Source organism: Sus scrofa, chromosome 1, assembly GCF_000003025.6.
Source record: "Sus scrofa isolate TJ Tabasco breed Duroc chromosome 1, Sscrofa11.1, whole genome shotgun sequence".
NCBI classification, from domain to species: domain Eukaryota; kingdom Metazoa; phylum Chordata; class Mammalia; order Artiodactyla; family Suidae; genus Sus; species Sus scrofa.
In genome coordinates, this window is record NC_010443.5 from 167,612,095 (window position 1) to 167,629,385 (window position 17,291).

Sequence of the window (17,291 nt, forward strand, 5' to 3'; positions counted from 1 at the left end):
GAGGCTTGAGTCCCAGTTTGCAGGCTGTCTAACCTCAAGTCTTGGTTTCCCCACCTGTGAAGTGTGGGTGCCGGGGGGTGTGGTGAAACCCAGGGGGATAGAAAAAAATATATACTTTCAGGAGTCCCACACAGGGGAAGGAGATGGTGTATTACGATGACAGAAGCGACAAAAAGGAGGGGCAGCCCAACCATCAAAGGGACAACTTACGCTCTGGAAAACTAATCCCTAATTATTCCTTCCAGTTCTAAGGAGACAGGGGCTCAGAAGAGAAGCCAGCAGCTCATCCTTCATGTGACTGTTTAAGTCCAAACCAGGAAGAGGAACAACGGCACACACATACAGGCTAGAATTTGAATCCCTAATTTGATGAGGTATATAAATTGGCAGTTATTCAAATGAGTCCATTTGCATATATAGGGTTTAAGGCTACATAATTCCTTATTATTTCTTCCATAGTGCAGAGTAAGGACTTTAAATCTTTCTCCCTCTTTTCAAGGGTTTTAGGAAAGGCTTGCAAAGGCAGCTGAATGGAGCCCAGGCTCCAGATGTTCCAGGATGTTGGTGCAGGGCGAGCACCCGGGGGGGGGGGGCTAGGTGGCATCACTTTGCTGGGCATCTGACCACAGCCATCCAGCTTGGCAGCACCAGCCAGGGGTACCTCCTCTGCCTCTGACAGGTGGTGGAGGCTCCAGGTTGGCTGCTCCAGGTCCCAGGAGGGCAGCACTTCCAAAGTGTGAGTCCCTGACCAGCAGCATCAGCATCACCTGCGAGCTTGTGGGAAATGCAGATTCCCAGGTCCACCCCAAATGGACCTCCCAATCGGAAACTCCCGGGGTGGAGCCAGCAGTCTGTTTCCACAAGCCCTCCAGGGGATCCTGACGCCCGCTCAAGTTGGAGAGCCGTTACCCTGCGACATCCCCACCTGGGGAATCTGTTTCACATCATACGCGGGTTTAAGGTTGCAGGATCCTTTGGATTTAACCTCCCAAGGCCACGCCCAGTTCTCCTCTGGTGCCCTTCAGGGATGGCTCTAACTTCTCATGAAGGAGGAGGGAGGGTCCTGGGTTTCCTTCAAGAAGAGGAAACACCATTCCTCCAATGTGTGGTAGCCTGGCCAGCAGCAGGCGGCAGGGGGGGACCTCCCAGCCACACACGATGCCCATGCAGCTTTTCTCTCCAGCAGCTCGCTTGAGCCACCAATAGCTACAAGACAACTTGGGATATGCAGTGTTTTCTTTGGGCATATTGCTGCCTCCAAAATATAGGGATTCTTTAATAAAAAAAAAAAGGTGAATGGGTATTAGGTAGGTAACTTGAAATCTCTGTGGCAGAAGGAATAAATAGGAGAAATTAGCATCTTTTTTCCTTAGATCTTCCTTTTAAAAATTAAAAAAAAATGATTACATCAGTAAATGAGGTCAAGTTATTAGAAAATCATGAGTGTTTTAGGCAGGAGTCATTTAGTTGAAAGGAACAGAAATCTACATGACTGCCTTAAGTAAAATCGGGAGGATATTATAAGATTTGTGGGACCATCCGAGGGGCCAAGGGCAGGAAGCTGGTGGGCCAGTGAGGCAAGCTGGCCCAGGGATGTCTCTTTCTTTTCCCCATCTCGGGTTCCTAATGATCTCCTGTCTCCAGTACCCTCTGACCTTCTCATCTGTTTCAATTCTCACTCTTTCCTCCCTCCCTCTCCCGCTGATATTTGCCTTTCTCTTCCCTACATTAGTAGCAGAAAATTATCACCTTGACCTACCAGTTCAAGTACAAACAGGAACCTACCCAAAGGTTCCAAGATCCAATTCCAAAATCCCTGGGATGTCATGAGCTAGCCCAAACTTGGGTCAGATGCTCACCCACCCTGATGGGCAGGTGCAGCCAGGGCAGACCACTTGGGGCAGATCATCTGGGGAGCTCGGGTGGGCAGGCAGGCATTTAGGTCCCACGTCCCCACAAATACCTGAGGACAGCATTGCTCTGTTCTCACCTTCATGCAACCCTAGCTTTCCTTCCAGGCATGTGGGGAAAGCTTCCTTTTAACTCCCTCCAGTCTCTGCATGAGCTGGCCTCTTTCCGGAAAGGCTCTGAGGCTCTCGGTCAGGCAGCTAGATCCCTCCTTGACACTTGTTGCCACATTTATTTTCCTCTCTCAAAGGCCGCGAAGCCAAAGGTGAGTGGACCTGTCCTTGCCCCCAGTGAGTCACAATCTGGGGGAAGAGGACAGATGTGTAAACCCATGAACTCTCAGGTACATCAGCGTGTGGCGGGCCTGCTGCACCATTTGCCCAGGTGGAGTTTGGGCATGTTGAGCCCCTGCAGAGTTGAGAGGAATCCCTTTGGCAGCTTCTGGATGCACAAGATAGGAACAGGAGCATGAGAGGTGCTGATTCTAGCCAAGGAGAACAGACCAGAGCTGATAAAATTAAGAAAACAGGCTGAGACATGGGGGATCCTAGAAAATGACGTGATGGAATTAGTGTAAAAAAGAGCACTTGGACTTCAATTTCCCAGCATCTGGGAGTAAATAAGATATGATGGCACCAAAGCCAAGAAGAGGCCTCAGGCATCTACAGACAAACCGGATAAACCAAGCCAAGCTTAGAAAGGAAATTTCATCTCATGGAAGTGCCATTATATGCTCTTTGCATGTATCCTTCTTAGCACTTCTTAAAATTGAATTTGCATGATAGGTCATATATACAAGTTATTTGACATTATTTAGAAATATAAATAATTCCTGGCTTATTTTTCCAAATAATGCAAATTGTTTACAAGAATTTTTTTTTTCTTTTTAGGGCCACACCTATGGCATATGTAAGTTCCCAGGCTAGGGGTCCAATTGGAGCTACAGCTTCCAGCCTACGCCACAGCCACAGCCACATCAGATCTGAGCTGCATCTGTGACCTACACCACAGATCATGGCAACGCCAGATCCTCAACCCACTGAGCGAGGCCAGGGATCGAACCCGCAACCTCATGGTTCCTAGTCAGATTTGTTTCTGCTGTGCCATGAGGGGAACTCCTACAAGAAATTTTGATGCATGTGTATCCCTGTTCATGTTTTTAAAAGTATTCTTCTGTATAGAAGGAAATTGTTCATCTGCCTCTTAGTCCTACTGAAGCACTGCTAACAACTTCAAGACCAACACTAGCAGAAATTGGGAGGTGAAAGTAAACTCCCAGCCTCCCAACTTCCCCACCAATGATGGAAACCTTGCAAAAGGAATGGCATCCCCTGCAACACACATCAAAATAGTAATACATAATGCTGGTGAAGTTGTGGGAAAATGCACATCCTTATCTAATTGGGTAGCCCCAGCATAAACTCCTCCAAAGAGAAATTTAATAATGTACTCTGAGAACCATCAGAATGCTTTTTCTTTTCAACCCTAGGAATTTATCTTAAGGATATGATACCCAACCACCACCAAAAGAAAAAAAAATGAAAAGGTATCTATTATCAGTAACTACATTTATTAGAGTGGAAAATTAGAAGTGTGTGTTTTCTTATTTTCAATTTTGGCTAAGCAGGAAGCATTATTTTTCCTTCACATTTGGGATCTGAGGTATAAAAGATCACAGAACCGGTATGAACTGAATGCCAGCTGTGTTCCCAGTGCCTCACTTTCCTGAGCTCAGTGACACCCCTCTCCCCACCTGTTAGGTCCCCTTACAGATGAAGGCTCACTATGCAAGTTACTGGGAGTGGCAGGATTGATTTCAGTCCAGTGTTTTTCAAAGACCTGCAACATACTCTATTATTCTTAGAAACTCTTCCCTTGGCATTGAGGCATCCCATTTGGGTTCCACTGAAAGGAGAGAATATAATCTCATTTGATACTTTACCAAAGCGTAGTTTACAAAGGGAGAAAAATCCCAAGTTCAAACACATGGAGTTTTTTTCTCTTGCTTAGCCCCTTCCTTTTATTATCCACTTTATATTCTCTAAGAAGTTGGGACTCATTAATTACAGCAGTGGTAATTATAACCCACTTGTACTTCTGCAGAGCCCTTCTGAGGAGCTGAGAGTCCTTTATAAACACAAGCTCATTAATTGTCCCAGCAGCCCTGCAGGTAGAAAGTAGCTACTGTCCTTAGAGGATGGGGCTCTGAAGCTACCTCCCCTGGGGCTGCAGGTGCTCTGGGGCCAGGGGCCTGGGCTGCTTGGAGCCCTTTGCAGGGACAGCCATTTGCCTGAGACACTGAAGGCTGAAAGCCACCTGGTCATTGGCTATAAGGGCATCTAATTATCTTGGAGTTCCATAACAAAAGCCCTTGGCTTAGCAGTCCTCCAGGCCACACTCACAGGACAGGGTTGAACACCTGAATCTGTACACCACAGTCTGGCCCCAGTGCCATCTGCTGTGTTCGGACCTCAGCACCTTTGCTCATGCTCTGGGCCTAAACAAGGCATAGCAAACAACTCTGCTCTCCCTCCTCTTTTCTAAATAGCCCACCCTTCAGCTGAGGTTCCACCGGTTCTGCAGCATCTCTTTCTTCCTGACCTCAACCAAGGTGTATAGTCTGGCCCATTCATTTTGCCACTAACTCTGAGCAGTATGGCATCTCTTAGGTTGCTGTCTTGCATTGCTAGTGATTTTCTAAATCATTATTTGGTGTTCCTTTGAAGCACAGTCTGGTCTTCCCGCTGTCTGAGAGCCTTTTGGGGGAGGAATGCAGCTTCTCTGTGTTTCTGGGCCCTTTACTGCCTAGCACAGGGTTTGGTAAACAGTACGGGGTCAAGAAATGTTGTCTGATGGGCAGATGGAGATCTGAGTGGCTGTTCTCCAGGGAGCACTGACAGAGCAGATAGACGCCACTGCTACTTCCCCTGCCTCCATCCCACCCATCAGGCCAGAACCCTAAGCCAGAGAACACTTGCTGCCTCCCAGGTACCTGTTTGCACAGCTTCACATCTTACTCAGGCTGCTCCTTACCTCTCCTGCCAGACCCGCCTATAACATCACAGTGTGCTCATCTTTCTAACCTCCGCTCAAATGTCACATCTTAATGAAATCTTCCTGAACCCATCTTTTCTCCATGAAAAATCATCACCCTCTTCTTTGAGCTCCCACAACATACTGCATAAGAAACGATCCAAATTGTGACTTGGTCACTTCCTAGCCTCCTGGCTTTGGACAGGTCCCCACCTCCCCAAGCCTCTGTGACCTTGTCCTTTGGTGGTAACCATATGCCAGGTAGATAAGTGTTATGAGCATGAAAAGGGAGGGCGCAGTGCCTGGTGCTTAGTATGCCATGACTGCTCAAATGTCTGTCTTTGCTGCTGCAGAGAGGGCAGTGGTGCTGCCTAATCCATTGTTGAGATGGGGTGACCCCTGAGTCTCTTGTTTTTAAAAAGCTTATCAACTGACTCTGATGTATAGCTACATTTGGGGACCATGAGCCTAAACTAGACTCTCTTATGAGAGGGGAACCAGATTCCAGAAAGTGGAGGCAGAGCAGGGGCAGGGATGTGTCCAAGGTCAGCACCATGAATAAGGGTTGGAGCCAAGGTGAGATGTACAGAGCCAAGTGTTGGAAGGGACCTTCCATGTCACCACACCAACAACATACCTGGTGTTCAAATCCCACCAAATATTTGATAAGCCTGACTTCTCTTTTTATTCTTCTTTCTTCTAGTTCTATTCATACAAATAAGGTCTGATTACATTCTCATTATAAAATAATCACCCAAAGAAAGAATCCCCCTTGATGTCTGTCCAGCCTCCCCCCAACTGGTATTGGGTTTTCCTGTGTATCCTTTCAGAACTTTTTATGGGTGTTCAATTATTTTTTATTTTATTTTGAGGGTACATGAAGGACTTTACAAAGATTATGCTATTAGGATTATTCTCAAGTTAATATTAACTTTGTCTACATTAGCTGATGGGGGAAGTCACTAACTGGGGTAGGATCCTATTCAGTCACAGCCACAGCAGTAGCCACACTGACACTCCATTTGGGAAACATTCCATGTGTCTCTTAAGACCAGGCACTGAGCATTAATCAAAGTTCTCTGAGTTATGCTAAACTCAGTCTCCTAAGGTTCTTGCCTGCATTTCTCCATCTCATTCATCAGGATGTCCTAAGAGTCCATGTCAATTTCTTTATGGAAATTTAGATCTATTATATTTGTTGTGTTTCTTGGATCACGTTTTCAGTAAACTTGTCAAAGAGTGCTGATTTGACACTAAGCTTGTTATGACTTACTATGGCTTATTAGGACTCAGCTATTCCTTGTAAAGCTATCTTGAGGCCTGATGATCACCATGCCATTTTCCAATTGCTAATAAATCATGACTTTAATTGCTCATGCTGCAATCCCTCCCTGGATCAATATCAGGATCATGAATATATAACATTTCTATTATCATTCAAGTTTTCTCATCTCCACAATCCTCCCAAGATCACCACTAGCTGTTTGGTGATTTTCTTTGCCAGGAGCTCTCAGGACCCAGGGTATAGATCATTGGCCTTAGGAAACTGAACTCAGGTCAGGGTTCTGACTTCCCCACTCCACCACAGCTGTGCCACCAGCTCATAGCACTTTTTTTCCTTCTAGTCTGAAGTCACTTTCCTGGCCTGAGAAGAAATCAATAGTAGACAACATTCATTTCCTCTTCATTCCCTGACATCAATGAGAGGTGTACTGGGAATGTCATGGGCCTTGGGAATCAGACAGAGGTTTTGTTCAAATCCCAGCTCTACCACTGTTCAGCTCTGTGACCTGGGGCAAGTTGTTGAACCTTGCTAATCCTTGCTCTCCAGTTCTGTAAAATGGGCAGAACTGGTTTAAGACTAGGAATAATGTACTTACTCAATGAATGATAGTTATAATTATCATTATCATCCCATCTGGCTTGAGCAACCATCTCTTGGGGCTAAGAAGGCACACTTTTCTCACAAGTTAAGCCACTCACCAAAGCAATCAGCCATCACCTGCCTAGGTTTTCCTCAGCCTGGATTCTCTGCTGTTGTGACTGATGGAGAACAGAGATGAAGTTCTGAGCTTCTATAACAAACACCAAGAGGAAAACAAACTCTGAGCTCTCTGGGATAGAGGGCCATTCTCCTCCTGAGTCCTTTTGTGGCAGCTGCTCCCCTAGTGCCTGGATGGGGGATGCTATGATTGGCCCAGTGTTTCTTACTTAACCCCCTTCACTTTCTGTTCACCATGGAGAAGACTCTGGCCCCAGCTCACCTAAAATACTGTTCTCTTTCATGGACTTGATGAGGTCTTTGCCACTGTGTAGTCCAACTCCTTTACAAATGCAGAAACTGAGGCTCAGAGGGGGTGATCTAATCAAGGTTCTTCAAAAATTTAGTTGTGGATCTGATGCTAGCACCCAGGAATTCTGGGGCACCATCTCTTCCTCTGAGCTCACTCCCCTTTGATCTGGCTCCTCATAGCTGACAGGGAGCTCTTCTTAAGCCTAAAGGCTTTAAGCAAACCAATCTCCATCACTTGCCCCTGCTCCTCCTTCTTCATGCTCCCAAGGGTGTGCTGGGAGATTAGCCTCTGCATCAAGAAACCTGTCTCTGCTGTGTGACCTTGGGCAAGTCACTGTCTCTCTTTGGGCCTCTGTCTAATGAGGATGTTGGAACACCTGATCTCCAAAGGTATTTCCACTCTGATAGTCACAAACTCTGTGCAGGTGAGCTCCAACCCTCAGGTCTCAATGATACCCAGATTCACTTGAGCCCATACTGACAGGTGAGCTTTCCCATCCAGTCTTGAATGCAGGCTTCACATCCCGATCACTGAGCTTAAGGGATTCGAGGCAGGCATGAGGACCCTTTAATGCAATGATGGGTGTACCACGAGGCTGTACTGCAATCAACAAACCAAACCCTCTCCAATACAGAGTTTAGTTGGAAAGACTCCATCCTTGCTGGAGACCCATGAATCCACCACTCAGTTCCCTTTAAACAACCTGGGCTCTTTTGGGGAACTCTCAGGAATGCCATTCTAGAACTGGGGCTCCCTAGGCATGGCCAGCATCAGGTCTTTAGCCGTTCAGAGCCAATTCTGGAAGATGGCCCCAGCCCACGTGCTCACACAAATCTCTTTGGGCATCATCCAACACTGCCCCCCTCCCAGCCCCCTACTCCCACCCCGCCTGATCAGCGTTTGGAAAGGAACAGGGGCAGCTCCTCCCTGGGCCCAAGAGACTCCCTGCCCAGGAAGCCATATCCCGCCAGCACCTCCCGTGCTCCCCCAGGGCCACACCTGCAGAGGGATGATAAGGGAATTGGATTCTCCAGCAACACCAGAGGCACAGTCCAAAGATCCAGAATATTTAGCTGTGTTTACCCGCAATAATCAGCTTCTCAAAGACGTGTCACTGGGCAGCTCTTGCTACATTGATTATGCTGCCTCATATTTTTGGCCCCCGGGGGCAAACAGCTCTGATTAATATTTCACAACACAGGTTTTTTTTTTTTTTTAATATTCCTTTCTTCATGTTGTTGCCTTTCTCTCTCTCTCTCTCTTTTTTTTTTTTTTTTTTTCTTCCTCCCGAGCCCCTGAGAGCCTGATAGAGAGACACGGAATATTTTACCGTCTCTTGTGTCTGCCTGCTCCAGTAATCAGCGGACTCAATCACGCTTGCAGTGTTTTTATGAATTAATAACAGGCACTTTGGAGGGCTAGCGGGGGAGGCAGGAAATGCAATCTATGGAAGCTTAATGAGCGCCGTGGGGAACAGCTACCTCGCTGCCTCCAACCCTGCCATGCCACGCTCTAAATCATCCTTTCTGAGATTACCCACTTCCAGAACAGCCTCGACAGCTTGTGTGGGGCTCCTGCATGGCCCTCTGTCCCTGCTAGGCCCTCCCAAAAACAGGGATCTGGGAGAGGCAGCCGAAGCACATCTCCATTTTAATTTGAAAAAAGAAAAGGAGCAAAGGGATCTGGCTTTGGCCAGAGAAACCGCCCCGCCCTGCAGGCTCTCGGCATCTGTTGCTTTTCAACCTGGGTGAGAAGGGGTGAGGGCAGGGCAGGGAAGATGGGCAGGTGGCCCGGGCAGGGCCCTAGGGAGACACAATCCAGAGCATAGGGAGGCCTTACTCCCTATGGGTCTAGAAATCTGTTCTTGTTGGGGTTCTCCAGGACTAGATTCTAAAGGGCTAGGTGATGCCACTGAAAGTCCCAAGGACTTGAGCTGTATGTCGTGATTAAAAAATATCTAGTCCATTGGAGAAGAGACTTGTGGCTGCCTGATGGGAGGGGGAGGGAGTGGGAGGGATCGGGAGCTTGGGCTTATCAGACACAACTTAGAATAGATTTACAAGGAGATCCTGCTGAATAGCATTGAGAACTATGTCTAGATACTCATGTTGCAACAGAACAAAGGGTGGGGGAAAAAATGTAATTGTAATGTATACATGTAAGGATAACCTGACCCCCTTGCTGTACAGTGGGGAAAAAAAAAAAAAATCTAGTCCATCACAGTCTGATGTATAGTCCCACTGAGCATGATCAAGCCACAGTTCACACCACATAACCGTCATCACCCTAGTTTGACTACCCTCAATCCCTGTTCATGAGACCCATCCACTGACCATGAACTTGGATGGTAGGGAAAAGTCAATGGCTACAGAAGTTTCTAAGTATTTACTCTCAACTCTCTTGTATTCTGGTAACAGTTCAGTTCACACATAAACTTTGATCCTTATACCACACTGTGAGCAGTGCCAATCCAAACTTGAATGCCACATTCTTAATGCCACCACATTTGCAAAGGGAAACATAATCACCAAGTAATCCAAGACCATGTGGCCAGGGTCAGAGTCATCTTTACCAACAGAACGATGGGTAGTCAGAACTTTTTTTTTTTTTTTTTTTGCTTTTTAGGGCAAAACTCATGGCATATGAAAGTTCTCAGGCTAGGGGTCGAATTGGAGCTACAGCTGCCAGCCTACACCACAGCCATGGCAACGCCAGATCTGAGCCACGTCTGCAACCTATACCACAGCTCTCGGCAATGATGGGTCTTTAGCCCACTGAGCGAGGCCAGGGATCAAACCCACATCCTTGTGGATTGGAGTCAGGTTCGTTAACCACTGAGCCATGAAGGGAACTCCTGGGTAGTCAGATTGGAATTGGAAAGCTGTATGGGAAGCAAGATATGTTTATTTTTCTTCTCTTTCTCTCTTTCACTTTTTATTTTGGCAAATGTCATCTATACAAAAATAGAATAGCATAATGAGCCACCACATGCCCAGCACTGCGCGTCAGTTATTAAGATAAATGTTTGTAACCTTACCTTCTCCATAAGGACAGGTCTCCCCCCACCAGGTGCCATGTATCCAGGATGCTGGGAAACCAACGCGTTCCCCCCACGAGCTGCCCTCTTTAGAGGTACCATGCAGCCCATTCTCTTCTGGTGGCCCAGGCTTCCCCCTGGCATCACCCCTCCCCCATCATTCTCCCTGAAGGACGCCCTGGGCATGCAGGTGGGAGAGACCCTTCAATCACGTGTTCTCAGATACTCAGCTGTGCCTCCACCGTGGGAGATGACTGGTCTCTTTCACTACATTTTGCATCTTCCTTATTCATTCCCATGTGGTAACTTCTAGGACCTGGAAAACCAGAAAGCAAGAGCTTAGGAGCATTGTACATTACACCTGGGGCTCAGAGGCACCTGCTTGAGACCTGCAAGTCCATCTCTATATGCAGCTGTTATAAGTAACAGGAGAACTGGCCAATCTCTTGGTCCCTGCCTGGTCTGCACCATGGAGCTCCAAACACAGCAAGACCTGCGTCTGCACTCAGGGGCTCACCGTCCAGTGTTAAGAGTGCCTGGGGCTGTGGGAGAGCAAACACCAATCACCTGGGGAGATGGTGTGTCACCCCTTCATGAACCAGCTACTGGGGAGGAAACACAGAGACGATGCTTGGACGATGATGCAGGAGGAGAATAGAGGGAGAGACTGGGAGAGAGGAAGAGGGGGAGATAGGTGAAGGGTAAGACAGAAATACATGAACACATACACACACCACTCGATGTGCAGAGGCATGTTAGAGAGCCAGAGCTAGGGGTAGGTGACAAAGCAAGAGGGGCAAGTCGGGTGGGAGTGAACACGGAGACTTAGGTCCCACTGGACTCTGTCGCGTGGAAGGGTGGGGCTCAGCAAGGTCCCAAGGCCCCACCTTGCACACATGTCATAACAGTTCTTAAGATCACAGCTCACTAACCATGTTCACACAAAACTGAAGATCCCGATGAGCAAACAGCACCCCTGTGTCAGCCACTCTCCTCTCACAAGGGAGCACTGCTTTTTGTCAAAACTCCTCCCCAAAACGCCTTCGACCAAAGCCAGGTGTTCTTGGGAGACTTGGGCTCACTGTTAGTTATTTTCAGTATTATTATACTTGTACCCCCAAAAGGGGACTGCAGACTAGCAGTATCGGCATCACTGGGACACCTGTGAGAAATTCGGGTTCTCAGGCCCCTGTCCTGTCCCCTGAATCAGAATCTGCATTTTAACTCCATCCCCAGGTCATTCGTGGGCGGCATCAAGGGTAAGAAGCGCCTCTCTACTGCACTCTTGGGGACCCCTTCCCGGAACACCAACTTCTCTTTATCGCTTCCCCACCCCCTCCGCTGGTTTGCTGCCAGCCTGGAGAAGTCCATCTCTTCAGCCACGCTCTCAGGGACCAGGAGATAATGGCTTCATATTGATGTCTCCCAAATGCATTTTAGTGAAAATGTCTTAAAGATCTAAAAGCCTTTAACATCCCAGGGAATGTATTTCTAATGATACAATTTCAGGCCCCTTGACAAGCCTTGACAAAAGATATTTCTAGGTAGGAAAGAGGCCTTCCTGACATCGCTTAAATTCTGTCATGTAATAAAAACTGGTATTTGTATGGCATCTTAATTTTACAAACTGTGTTTATTCCATCTCTCCTTTAATGCTTCTACCACCTGAAAGACAAGCAAGGCAGCTTTTAGGATCCCTATGTTATGGGGCGGAAACTTGAGCTCAGAGAGGTTAAGAGACTGTGGTGCCTGTGGCCACCCAGCTTCAGAGAAGCTGAGGCAGGCATGGACCCCCAGGTCACCTCCCCCAACCTTGGGCTCTGTCTGGACAGGGCCACACGAATGAGACAATCCTGCAAGAAAGAACTGTGTGCAAACTGAGGTTCGCTTATTTTTTATTTTTTATTTTTTTACACTTAGAATCCCATCTCAAAAGCACAGGAGTCAAATGTCCAGTTCAGCGGTACTATTTCCCCTAGGCTCTCAGCCCTAAACTAGGAGGTAGGCAACGGGGGTGCCCAAGATCCAGCCCCTGCCCTTGGGAGCTAGAATGTTAGGGCTTCATTTTTTAAAAAATCCTTCCAAGGAGCAGAAATGTGTTCTCACATTACAGCACCACCAAAAAACAAAAACGAACACAAAAGAATTTTATTTTTCCCGAAGAAAGTAGAAATCTCTCTTCTCTTAAAAATGATCAACTCAGCTCCCAGTTCCCCCTCCCCCACTTGCAGCTAACAGGTGTTTCCCAGGATGCCTCTTGCCTACTGCTTGCACAGAGGACATGGGTTCCTAGAGCGATGGATCAGCACCTTTCACAACTCAGCCTAAGTGTTCCTGGTGCCAAATCTAACCTCTACAAAACACGAAACCTCTTTTGTTTTTTTTCAGCAACACATTTGAATAAGCTTTTCTCAAATTGGATTTAAGGTGGTTTCACTTCCCTCTGCTCTTCTTCTAATCAAAAATTACCTTTTCTGTGTCCCATTTCCTCTGAGCCCTCTAGATAATTTAAGCTAGTTTTTACGAACCACTTTGCAGGTAAAAGGATTTAACTAATATTAGTATTTTACTTTTCCCCAAGAAAATATACCTTTCTAAACTCATCACTGGCCCAATCCAGCATTTTTCACCAAATGTATGTCTACAGAGGTCTAGTGAGGGCTTGATGAAAATGCCTTCCTGGTCAGTAGGGTTGGGAACTCCTGGAGGCTAGAAGCCCTGTCCCATCCCACCTTGGATCATTAGCACTTTAAAGGCTCTGAGAAGTCCTGCAAGGTAGAAATTTCTACATTTATTTAAAATTTTATTTTTTTATTTTTTCTTCATTTTTATGGTTTTTTCTATTAGAGCTGGTTTACAGTGTTCTTTCAATTTGTGCTGTACAGCAAAGTGACCCAGTCATACATATACATACATTCTTTTTCTCACATTATCCTCCATCATGTTCCATCACAAGTGACTAGATATAGTTCCCTGTGCTATACAGCAGAATCTCATTGCTTATCTACGTCAAAGGTAATAGTTTGCATCTATTAAACCCAGACTCCCAGTCCATCCCACTCCCACCGCTTCCCCCTTGGCAACCACAAGCCTGTTCTCCAAATCCATGAACTTCTTTTCTGTGGAAAGGTTCATTTGTGCTCCATTTTATATTCCAGATGTTGGTGATATCATATGGTATTTGTCTTTCTCTTTCTGACTTACTTCACTTAGTATGAGAGTGTCTAGTCCTATCCATGTTGCTGCAAATGGCATTATTTTGTTCTTTTTTATAGCTGAGTAGTATTCCATTGTGTATATATCACATCTTCTGAATCCATTCATCTGTGGATGGACATTTAGGTTGTTTCCATGTCATGGCTATTGTGAATAGTGCTGCAATGAACATATGGGTGCATGTATATTTTTCAAGGAAAGTTTTGTCCAGATACATGCCCAAGAGTGGGATTGCTAGGTCATATGGTAGCTCTATATTTAGTTTTCTGAGGTACCTCCATACTGTTTCCCATAGTGGTTGTACCAATTTACATTCCCACCAAGGGTACCCTTTCTCCACACCCTCTCCAGCATTCGTTATTTGTAGACTTACTAATCATTCCCAATCTGACAGGAGTGAGGTGATACCTCATTGTAGTTTTGATTTGCATTTCTCTGATAATTAGTGATGTTGAGCATTATTTCATGTGCTTGTCAGCCATCTGCATGTCTTCTTCGGAGAAATGTCTATTCAGGTCTTCTGCCCATTTTTTAATTGGGTTGTTGGTTTTTTGGCTGTTGAGTTGTATAAGTTGTTTGTATATTTTATAGATTAAGCCCTTGTCAGTTGCATCTTTTGCACCTATTTTGTCCCATTCTGTAGGTTGTCTTTTTGGTTTTTTTTTTGTTTTTGTTTTTTTATGGTTTCCTTTGCTGTGCAAAAGCTTGTCAGTTTGATTAGGTCCCCTTGGGGTTTTTTTGTTTTTTTGTTTTTTTTTTGCTTTTATTTCTGTTGCCTTGGGAGACTGACCTAAAAAAACATTAATATGGTTGACGTCATAAAATGTTTTGCCTATGTTCTCTTCTAGGAGTTCGATGGTGTCTTATGTTTCAGTCTTTAAGCCATTTTGAGTTTATTTTTGTGCATGGTGTGAGGATGTGTTCCAATTTCACTGATTTACATGCAGCTGTTCAGTTTTCCCAGCACCACTTGCTTTCACCTCCTTAGTAAGGTTTATTCCTAGGTATTTAATTTTGGGGGGTGCTATTTTAAAAGGTATTCTCTTTTTGTATTTCTTTTCAAGACTGTCTTTTTCCCATTTAACATTCTTGCCTCCTTTGTCGAAGATTAATTGACCGTAGGTATGTGGGTTTATTTCTGAGTTCTCTATTCTGTTCCATTGGTCTGTATGTCTGTTTTGGTAACAGTACCACACTGTCTTGATGATTGTGGCTTTGTAATAGTGCCTGAAGTCTGGGAGAGTTATGCTTCCTGCTTGGTTTTTCTTCCTCAGGATTGCTTTGGCAATTCTAGGTCTTTTACAGTTCCATATAAATTTTGAGGTTGTTTGTTGTAGTTCTGTGAAAACTGTCGTGGGTAATTTGATAGGGATTGCACTGGCTCTGTAGACTGCTTTGGGTAGTATGGCTGTTTTAATGATACTAATTCTCCCAACCCAGGAGCATAGGGTATCTTCCCATTTCTTTGAATCCTGTTTAATTTCCTTGATTAATGTTCTATAGTTCTAAGTATATGTCTTTCACCTCCTTAGTAAGGTTTATTCCAAGGTATTTAATTTTGGGGGGTGTGATTTTAAAAGTTATTCTCTTTTTGTATTCCTTTGCTAATATTTCATTGTTAGTATACAGAAATGCAACCCATTTCTGAATGTTAATCTTGTATCCTGCTACTTTGCTAAATTTGTTGATCAGTTTGAATAGTTTTTGCATGGAGTCCTTAGGGTTTTCTATATATAGTATCATGTAATTGCACAAAGTAACAATTTTACCTCTTCTCTTCCAATTTGGATTTCTTTTGTTTGTTTGATTTCTGTGGCTAGAACTATGCTGAATAAAAGTGGTAAGAATGGGGCATCCTTGTCTTGTTCCAGATTTCAGCAGGAAGGCTTTCAGCTTTCCTCCATTAAGCATTATATTTTTTGTGGGTCTGTCATGAATAGGGATTTAAAGGCAGCAAGAGAAACACAAAGCATGAATTATAAGGGAACCTCCATAAGACTATCAGCTGATTTCTCTACATAAACACTACAGGCCAGGAGAGAGTGGCGAGATATATTCAGAGTTATAAAAGGGAAAAATTTGCAGCCTAGAATACTCTACCCAGCAAGAATATCATTTAAAATAGAAGGAGAAATAAAGAATTTCTCCAACAAACAAAAACTAAGAGTAGAGCAATACTAAAACCCACTCTAAAAGAAATCCTGAAAGGGCTTCTCTAAATAAAAAACAAGTATGAAGGAATAGGATGGAGGAAATCACAATTTGAAAGCAATCACTTAAATAAGCCAGTATACAGATCTAAAAGGAAAAAAAAAACTATTGTAAATGTGACAATAAACAAAAGGAATAGCAAAAGGACAAACATGAAGATATTAAAAAAGGACCTCAAAATCGCAGAATGTGGGGAAGGAAAGTAAGAAAATCTAGACTCTTTTTAGAATGTGTTTGAGCCTATATGACTAATAGGCTAAAGCAAGCAGATATAGGAAGAGGTTAACATACTTAAAAAACAGGGCAACCACAAATCAAAACCAAGCATTATATCTGCAAAAACTAAAAAGAGGACACAAGCATAAAATAAAAGGAAATCATCTAACCAAAAAAAAAAAAAAAAAGAAGAAGAAGAAAGAAACAAAGGAGAAACGTAGAATCACTGGAAAACAATGTTTAAAATGGCAATAAATACATATTTATCAATAATTACCTTAAATGCTAATAGACCGAATGCTCCAATCAAAAGACATAGAGCAGCAGATTGGATAAAAAAGCAAGAGCCTACAACATGCTGTCTGCAAGAGACTCACCTTAGGGCAAAGGACACATATAAATTGAAAGTGAGGGGATGGGAAAAGATATTTCATGCCATGGAAAAGACAGGAAAGCAGGAGTTGCAATACTCATATCAGACAAAATAGACTTTAAAATGAAGGCCATAAAGAAAGTCAAAGAAGGACACTATTTAATGATAAAAGGACCCATTCAAGAAGAGGATATTACAATTGTCAATATATATGCCCCTAGTATAGGAGCACCCAGATATCTACAACAAATACTATCAGACGTAAAAGGAGAAATTGATGGGAATACAATAATAGCAGGAGACTTTAACACCCCACTCACATCAATGGACAGATCCTCTAGACAGAAAATCTATAAGGCAATGGAGATGCTAATGACACAATAGAAAAGACTTAATTGACATTTTCAGAACATTACATCCAAAAAAAAATCAGACTATACATTCTTTTCAAGTGCACATGGAACATTCTCAAGGATTGACCACATACTGGGGCACAAAACTAACCTCAACAAATTTAAGAGTATGGAAATTATTTCAAGTATCTTCTCTGACCACAATGGCGTGAAACTACACATCAACCACAGGAAAAGAAATGAGGAAAAACTGACTATTCGGAGACTAAACAACATGCTACTGGACTTCCCATAGTGGCTCAGAGGAAACGAATCTGACTAGTAACTGTGAGGACTCGGGTTTGATCTCTGGCCTTGCTCAGTGGGTTAAGGATCTGGCATTGCCACGAGCTGTGGTGTAGGTTGCAGATTCAGGTAGGATCTGGCAGTGCTGCGGCTGCGGCAGCAGCTACAGCTCCGATTAGACCCCTAGCCTGGAACACCTCATATGCCAAAGGTGCAAAGCCCTAAAAAAAAAAAAAAAGACAACAACATGCTACTAAAAAACCAATGGGTCAATGAGGAAATCAAAAAAGAAATTTAAAAATACCTCAAAACAAATGATAATGAAGGCACAATTCAAAATCTATGAGATGCCACAAAAGCAGTGC